This window comes from Poecilia formosa, unplaced genomic scaffold (assembly GCF_000485575.1).
Source record: "Poecilia formosa unplaced genomic scaffold, Poecilia_formosa-5.1.2 Scaffold444, whole genome shotgun sequence".
NCBI lineage: Eukaryota > Metazoa > Chordata > Actinopteri > Cyprinodontiformes > Poeciliidae > Poecilia > Poecilia formosa.
In genome coordinates, this window is record NW_006800383.1 from 145,355 (window position 1) to 155,062 (window position 9,708).

General features: G+C 34.8%; 1 protein-coding gene across 3 annotated transcripts in view; it reads left to right on the forward strand.

Moving 5' to 3' along the window:
- Nucleotides 1-7,783: 7,783 nt before the first annotated feature.
- The window catches only part of LOC103155714 (ras-related protein Rab-5C-like), an 11,799-nt gene continuing 9,874 nt past the window's right edge, over nucleotides 7,784-9,708 (forward strand). Inside the window, exon 1 of one of the 3 annotated variants that reach the window (XM_007577493.2) lies at nucleotides 7,784-7,889. The gene's annotated coding sequence lies outside the window, so the exon portion shown is untranslated. Of the gene's footprint in view, nucleotides 7,948-9,708 lie in introns of all 3 variants that reach the window. The other 2 variants (XM_007577495.2, XM_007577496.2) reach the window with 2 other exon arrangements.

Genomic DNA, 9,708 nt, shown 5'->3' on the forward strand with positions numbered 1-9,708 from the left:
AATGCGACATGTATCCGATTTTTTTCATGACAGTCTGAACAATACAGGTCGGGTTTTTTCCGAATGCGATACAGATCACTTGATGCGATACTATCCAATCTTTTCTAATGAGACCTGAGTCTCAACGGCCAGGTCCTGAACGTCACTGATACTCGACAAACGTCACTATTCTGCGTCCTGATACGCGCAAGCAGGAAGAAAAACAACAACCATGGCGGACTATAATGAGGGTTAAATTGCTAAAGTACTGATTCCGGTCGGACAACTTCAAAATCATAAGCTATGCTCCACCGTTAGCATCCATGTGTACTTCCGCAAACACCGAGCACGCTCTGTGTGACGTCATTGCGCCCTCTACTGCGCATGCGGGACACGTTCAGGTCGTTTGCAGTTCACACAGGAGAATACATACAATTCATATATTTGGAAGCGTGAACGACCACGGCAAAAAGAAAATCCGTTTTGATAAAAAAAAAAAGAAAATCATAATTGAGTCACTTCAGGCTGTATTGTGAACGTAGCTTACGACGCTCATGTCTGATAATGGGCACTACTGCAGTGGCTGAAATATGAATACAATTCATAAGTGTTTCGATCCATCATCGGCATTCATTTTAATGATTGAGCACATAAACAAGCTTATATATGTGTGATCTTAATTCAATTTCTTATTTTATGTTAACACCTCAGTTGCAAAATTGTGTTTTTCCGACAGCAGATTATCGGAAAACGTTTGCGCACATTTGTAATGGAAACGCATCAATTGTCACTTTATTGACATGCATCTTCATACAGTATTTAAACCATCTCTAGCAGATTGTTAATCTGTACTTTTTGTTAGCATCCTAACTCTTGGGCTCCTGCATTTGTCACTTTCTATGCAACAGCATGTTTTTGTGCATTATATCGGCTTTACAGAAGTGTGTCTTCAGCTCTGCCACAGGAGCCGCAGTATATGTTGTATATTTTTCCAGCGTCCTCAGTTATTTTGCCATCTATGAAACCTGTTACCTCTCTTGCATGGTAAAAGTTGTTTATTCTTTTTCCTAAGGAAAAGTGTGTAAGCATTCTACATTTCTACATCTATTATTGATTGTGTAAACAAATACTGTATTTATACAGGAAGTGAGTCTGAGCTATTGGATATTTTCATATAGAGAGGAACTACAATGGCATGCCTCACTTTGCATGTATGAATATGTGCACTGCATAGATTGTCTGATTTTTTTTAATTATTATTTTATTGAATGTCTTTCCAAAATTCAGCATTTTCTTTTCAGACTGCTGTATATCCACTGAACTTTTACTTTCTATGCCCTGCAAATGATCTGGACATTTAAATACATTTCCACACTGTCAAATTAAGTATATTTAAAATTTAAATTTCACCATATTTTCTGTAGTAAGCATTCGAAACACACGTCTGCTGAAGAATATAAAACACATGTCCATATTAAACTGGAACATTTAAATCATGTTCATCCACACAAATTCCTCAGAGGGAAGCACAAATTTTCCTGATTAATTGAGAGTATTTTATCTTTCTGAAAGTTTCTCCTTGGTTGTGAAAATAAAAAACTGAGACCGCATCCTGAGTATCTTTACTGCATTGTGTTGGCTGCATAATAATGTTTATTATCCTGCTGATTGAGCCAATCAGTAGACCCACAACACCACAGATTCTCCGACATTATGCTTAAAATTTTGGGGGACTAATTTAGTCTTTGGTTTATGTTTGACTCAAATAAAATGGTTTTAGAAAGAAAGAAAAAATATAAAATAATAGTAATAATATTTTCCCAAATCTGGCCAAAGCAAACTAATCCTGTTAGAGTATAAGTATAGTTTAACAAACCCCACATGGTTATGTTTGGGAGACTTGTCAGACGGTTTTTAGAAGAATACATTGTTTTTATTAATGCTGCAGTTACATTTAGTTTGAAGAGATTTCTAGTCGTACCAACACCTGTGGAAACTTAGTTTTTATATTTTACTTGTTTATTTTTTAATGAATAACATACATAAATTGAAAGTTGAAAATGATTCCTGTGCTCTATAAGATTAACTCGTTTTTTCAGCCACTGCTGAAAATCATCATTTTACTGTGCATGTATCACCAGTTTAAAAGAAAGGAAAACGAAAAGACTTGAGCAAATGTGTATATTTTTACTAAATTTTCACAAACTCTAAAAAGAAGTGGAAATATTCTTCAGAGAGAGACTAATTACACTGGGTTACAAAAATATTTTTTGGAAGTTGTTTATATTTGTCAACTGAATTAGGACTATTTTATACCGCTTAGTCCAAAAATGACATTCATTTTTCTCAATCAGGTGAGGTTATTCTAATTTGATCTAGACTAAATTGATGACATTTTTGTGACATTATCAGTCAATTTCTGTTAATATCTCATCCAAAAAAAGGTTTTAGGAGAAAGAAAATGTTTTCTAACAGAGTGCATTAATTAAATGATATAATAAACACTGATAAGGGTAAGTATATGTGAATTGAACGTTACGTCTTCATTGTGCTATGTTCTCCGTCTCTTTTCTGTCCTGATGGACTCTCTTCTGCTCACTGATCCCAGATTCTCAGGAAAATGATCCACATGTGAGAACAAGTCATGCATTTCGATCCTCATGTTGCTCCATAATTCAGAAAGTTGACTTTTTGAGCAAAACCAATGTGATGTTTGGATTCAGCACATCAAAATTACCCTAAAACAGTTGAAAAACCCCAGACAACCTTTTGGTTGTTGACAAGTGTTTCCTATTTTACTGATTTAGGAACCTTTGTCTGATATGACAGGCAGTAAATTTTGCATAATTTGTCATTTAATTCTCCTCAGTTTATTTTTGAAATCTGCAGACATCTGTACTTCCATAACTGTCACATTAATAAAGTTTTGCAGAGATTGTCTTATTAATCAAAAGAATATATAACAGAGCCACTTTTTTATCTCTTCTTTTATCTCTTCTTATCTCAACAAATGAATACCAGAAATTGTAAAGTGTTAAATCCTGCAGATGACTTTGTAAAGAATATTCAGGAGGGAAAAGAGAAGTCTTTTTTGGGAGGGGCAAAAAAACAGGACAGGAAAACTGCTTAAGATTTAAACAGAAATCAGATTAGTTTAGTGTATCGGATACATTAAGATGCTATGTAAACTCAGCCCATGAAAGGCAGATGCAGTGCAATGATGGTACGATGGGGTATTATGTCTCGCCGCCTGCGTCGTGACTCGGTGTCATCTCACGAAGATGGAAAAGAACGAAACCAAGGCCGAGCAATCAGTGAGAGTACAGTGAGAATCTGAGAAAGAACCGAACAGAGCCATGGTGACACGGCAATCTGAGGAAAACTCAGGGAATCTGAGGACAACAAGAGATTAATACACTTAACAGAAAACAGAGAAACAGATCCGGGCCAGAAATTAAGCAGAACTCACCAGAAATGAGGCAGATTCAAACGAAAGCAGCAGCAAAGCCCAATGAGGGAAACAGAAAGTGATTAAAGGAGTGATTTAACTTGTTTCTGGGAGGATTAAACCTTTAATGCCCCCATGTGACAAAAACAGCCTCACCCCAAGCTTGAGAGGAGTAATAAAATAAAATGACTTGAGACTCTTTGGCAAATCCAGTCATTAAAAAATAAATAAATAAATAAAAAATCTATATATTTTATACCTTAAACATTTTTTGTTGGAGTAAACAAAAGTGAAGCTGTTTTTTTAATTATTTCTCTTCTCTGGCCTTGAAGTTAAGCTTGCTTTCCAGAAAAAAAAAAAGCCTTTTGACTTTGTAAATTAATTTGTGAAATAGCTGCATTGTAATTCTTTAATCTTTTTTTCTTTCAATCTTTAATCTTTCAAATGTTTTACATCTGTGAAAGATGTAAACACTTTGCTGGGATTATGACAGTCTTTAAGTTGCATTTTCTTAAACATCCAGACTGACACGACGCGTGTTTGTGCTAAGCTAAAATAGATAATCTGGAGACTTCTTCATTGTATTAAACATAAAAAGATCATATTAAATAAATTGTACCTGTTTATTTTACACTGTATAGTCAAATAAGTTTCAAATAAGTTGGGAAAGTTCTTTTTTTACTGTATTACATTTAGTACTTAAATTACTCTATCAAGCCATTTATTTATTTCTATTTTTATTGCCAATTATGTCAGAATCCGTCCTTCTGTGGTCTTCTTTGAGAGAAACCCACTTGTTGTTTTTTCTTGTAAAATTGCGCCATCGTGTGTTGAAATGCACACAATTAAATTTTTGTATTTATTTCACTGTTCTTACAGATGCTTTGGTGTATTCAGCATTTTTATCTACTAAAAAGAGACAGAAACGGAAAATCATATACATAAAAACAGGATTAATTTATTATTACAAATATTATTATTCTAACATATTTTCAGTGTGTTGGTAATATGCACAAATATATCCCAGATGTTCACTTTAAACTAGAACATGAGTCAAAATTTTCAGTTGTCAAATGTGCGATTCGTGCCTTGTCACACACTGAGGTCCTTAATAAGATGTGTTTTAGTCTGAATGTGTGTATTGTATTAGTTCTAGTTTTATTTCATTATTGTTTGCAGTTTTTTATTGTTCATTGTGGATCCATGGATCACTTCAGAAACAAAACACGTTTCTTTGTTTAGTTCTTAAAAGTACAATTTAAAAATAAGTTTTCATTTTGTGAATTAGTTGTTAATAAAATAGGTTTGCAGAATTTTCTGACATTATCTTGGCATGCCTCATTTTGAAATCCCATAAAGAGATCCTGTTAATAAAAAATGGTTTTGAAGATTATGTTCTTATGTAATTTACCTCCACAGATGTTAGCTAGAACATCATGTACAAATTTAAAAACGGAAATTGTCGTGGTGCAATATGAAATGATGACCTGTACTTTCATTATAGTTTTAATGGAGAAATTAAGATATTTTTATGTTGAGTTTGACACAGTTATTTACCTTTCCCAGGTAGTTGGGACTGTGAAAATCAGGAAAAAACACAGTTACACGGCTGAATCAAAAACAAGAACAGTCTACTAATAATTAACTTATCAGTGTCAATATCTGACTCTTAAAGGCACAATTTATAAATTTTAAAAATTATTTTCTAAATTTAACAAGGAGTCAGTGAAGGGAAGCATGGATAAATGTAATTTTTTTAATTCTTATTTTGCAGCATTTTTGAAAAGTTTAGGATATTTTCTTTTCGTTAGATGTTCTTTACTTTTGCACTGACGGCCAAATTTATTCAGAATTTGTGAGTTAAACATCTGTCATTTATGCATTTAAAAAAATGAAAAATAATTAAAGATTATATTCTGGTGACAGAAAGAGATGCCTGGAAACATATGAAAAATCTGCTGAAAAACATGTTGGCTCAAGATGACCCCTGTACATCATGTGTGGTTTCATTCATTCTGAGTCAGATGTGTTTTTGTGCAACAAATTTCCTCACACAGAAAAAAGAAAATCATTACTGCTAACTTGATTACACAGAGACGTGCTTGCACTGACAAAATAATCAATAACGGGACATTTTGTTTGTGAAACAGTTGTGTAAATGTGTGTATTTCTGAAACCCCGGCCCAGCATTGCAACACTCTAGAAAAAACACTTAAAAAAATTATGGCTTGTGCAATGAAGGTACAATAAAAGGACTCCTCTGATCTGACTGGTGTACAGTTAACATTTTGCATTCCAGCGGGACATTTTACCAGGTTAGCTGCATGCGTTTTCTATCTCTGGATTATGTTTTACAATTAATAATTGGAGCAGTAATAGAGAAAATAATCTTCTTGCATTATTTCTTTGTTTTCCAGAAACTTGCACAGACAAGACAGAGACTGTGAAACATGAAGGCTGTTATTTTTGCTGTTTTTGTGCTGCTGCTCATCAGCCAAAGTAAGTAACTGTGATTCTCTATAACTATTTATTAGGCTGCGTTCACACTGCAGTCTCAAGTGACCCAATTCAGATTTTTTTACCTTTATGCAACCCATATCTGACCTTTTTATGACAGTCTGAACAACACAAGACAGATTTTTTTCAAATGCGACCCAGGGCCACTTGGATATCGGATTCGTATCGGATAGTAAAGGACGAATGCGACGTTCAGGTCGCGTTCATCCACCTGAACGTCACTGATACTCGACAAACGTCACTACTCTGCGTCCTGATACGCCCAAGAAAAACAACAATCATGGCGGAAAATAATAAGGATTGAGTTGTTAATATGCTGGCTCAGATCCAAGCTATGCTCCACCTTTAGCATACACGTTTACTTCCGCAAACACGAACAAGACTTACTTCTTTTTAACGGCGGTTGGCAAAACACTAAGCACGCGCTCAATGTGTGATGTAATTGCACATTACATCACATTACATCACACAGTACTGCATCAGTGCCAACTTTTACGGCGTATCACGTAAGTTTTATACGAGACCATCTGCAAAAACTGTCAGGAAAAGAAAGCTTCCAATACTCTTTATCTTTTGCATTTGCTTTCACAGAACCCTTTTACTTCAGGGGTTGCTACAGAGAAAGCGACTGCAGGAAGGTGAACTATCCCGGCCTGTCATCTGCCAGCTGCTGCAGCACCGACCTCTGCAACTGATTCAAACTGAGAACAAGCAAATAAATTCATTTAAACTGAAAATACACTTTGATTTATTGTGTGTTGTGCAATATCACAATAAAACTCAATTCTACTATCACCTTGTGGTGAATTATTGTAACTGAATCAAAAAATAAATACATAAAAAACATTTTGAACATAAAATATTGGTTTGGATTCTAAATCATCAAAGATATGACAATCCTAAGTGTTATTAAATCTGTAAAACATATGAAAAACGTGAAATAAACAGAAGTAATTGAAGTGTCTGACTACATTTTAAAGTTTGAATGGCATTTCAAAGTGTGAATATTTGGAAGTATAAGCTGTGTCAGGGTGCAGAGTTTTTGTGAAATTATTGGATGTTCCATTCATTTCAATGGGACCAAAAATGATCGCAAAAAGTTGAATATTACATAAAGCGTAGAAGATATCTACCAAAAGACATAGCTGTAATGTCTGCAATTAGAAGAAGGTAATTTACAAAAACCAGAAACCGAGAGACAAAAAACAAACATGACATTTGTATTTCTTGCTGTTTTGGTATGATATGTCAACCAATCTACAAAATATATTTATATGATATTCAGCTCTGAAAAAAATGAAGAAGCCACTCTGATTTTTTTACGTTTTATAGGCTGAGTAAAATGAACATTGTTATTTTATTCTACGAACTACAGAAAACATGTCTCTTAAATTCCAATCAAAAATGTAGAATTTATTTGCTCAAAATAACAAAAAGATGCAGTTCATTCAGACCTCAAATAATGCAAAGAAAACAAGTTCATATTCATTTAAAAACAACAGGAACTCAGGAAGAGTTCAGAAATCAATATTTGGTGGAATAATCATGAGGTTTTCAATGGGGTTCAGTGCAGTGGGCTCTTATTTTTTATATATTTTACGGAGCCCCTAAGATATTTAGTAACTTTTTCGCATTTCTAAATCAAGATGAGCCCTTAAAGTATTAATGTGGTTAACTTAAGGTCAAATGTTAAAATACAATTCTTGAGATGTTGATTAGCTACAATTAGGCCTATATAAAATGCATTTTATTTTTTAAAATTCTATTTATTTTTGCGTATTTTTTTTCCCCTCCGTTTTAAAACGTAGCTGTACCACGTGCTATCTGATTGGCTCTGACCTTGTGTCACATGACTGAAGAATCCAGGAAGTGTTTTGCTCCCACAAAGCGGAAGCGAATAATTTAGTGGACTTGAAACTGTTATTGGAGAAATTGTTTACAAGGGGTAAGACTCGCATAATTAAGTACTGGGTGCGTAGAATCGGTGTAGTCTTTCTTCTTTGGTAAGAGATGTTCTGTTGGCTCTTTGTTTGTGCCGGAGGATGTTTTAGTTTAGCTCTGCTAACTCATCTTATAGAGCTTTAGCCTCGGAGCTAATTTTCTGCTGTTGTTTCAGTTCGCTCACACGGTTAAAGTTTAACAAAATACGTTGGGACGTTTCACCGTCGATTTGCTTGAAGTTTGTTTGTGGTTTTTAGATAAAATATAATATTTTGTTCATGGGAGTGCGGTTAAAGGTTTAAAGCTCAGCTTTGAGACGAAAACTAGCTGTGTGTGGCCAGTTTCCTCTATTGTACATACTCTGTCATAGTTTAGGAGTTTAGCGGACAGTAGAGCGATGTTTTCTGGTCTATTTCGATATAACTTGGCAGCTGAAGCCGTGGTATTGTTTGATTTTGATTAACATTTACCTTTACATAATATCAACGAAAACATTGTGATCAAAGTACAGCAGAAGCAACTTTTTATCTGACCTTTGCTAACGTTTAATGAAAACTCTTTCTGCATTAGGGTCACTGTATTTTCTGAATTACAGCTTTATTTTATTAATTAAGTGGAAATCATGAATTCTGTGATTATTATTATTATTTTGTATATGTTTATCCGACATTATTTGCACTCGATTCGAAAGTCAGATTTTAATTGTGTTTTGAAAAGATAAGCTGTTCTTCCCCGCACCGCTTTTCAAAAGGACAAATCTAAACAAAACGAGAACAAAGATAGCAAATGCTGTTGGCATATATTTCAATCTCACTTCCAGACCAACACAGCCTCATAACTTCCTTTTTTGACGTCATGAATGCAGTACACAGGGATAAAAACATCATTGTTTATTTGCAATGTAAAAACTAATAGATTGTGATTTTTATTTACACAAAAGTATGATCTAGGTCAAGCAGCAGTAAATTAAACTCTGTGTTTTTNGCTTGTGCAATGAAGGTACAATAAAAGGACTCCTCTGATCTGACTGGTGTACAGTTAACATTTTGCATTCCAGCGGGACATTTTACCAGGTTAGCTGTATGCGTTTTCTATCTCTGGATTATGTTTTACAATTAATAATTGGAGCAGTAATAGAGAAAATAATCTTCTTGCATTATTTCTTTGTTTTCCAGAAACTTGCACAGACAAGACAGAGACTGTGAAACATGAAGGCTGTTATTTTTGCTGTTTTTGTGCTGCTGCTCATCAGCCAAAGTAAGTAACTGTGATTCTCTATAACTGTTTATTAGGCTGCGTTCACACTGCAGTCTCAAGTGACCCAATTCAGATTTTTTTTTTACCTTTATGCAACCCGTATCTGACCTTTTTATGACAGTCTGAATAACACAGGACAGATTTTTTTCAAATGAGACCCAGGGCCACTTGGATATCGGATTCGTATCGGATACATGTCCTTTACCTACAGGTAAAGGACGAATGCGACGTTCAGGTCGCCTTCCTCCACCTGAACGTCACTGATACTCGACAAACGTCACTACTCTGCGTCCTGATACGCCCAAGAAAAACAACAATCATGGCGGAAAATAATAAGGATTGAGTTGTTAATATGCTGGCTCAGATCCAAGCTATGCTCCACCTTTAGCATACACGTTTACTTCCGCAAACACGAACAAGACTTACTTCTTTTTAACGGCGGTTGGCAAAACACTAAGCACGCGCTTAACGTGTGACGTAATTGCGCCCTCTACTGCACATGTGGGATACTTTCATGTCGTTTTCGGTTCATACTGGAGATCACATAATACAGGTCGCTTATATCT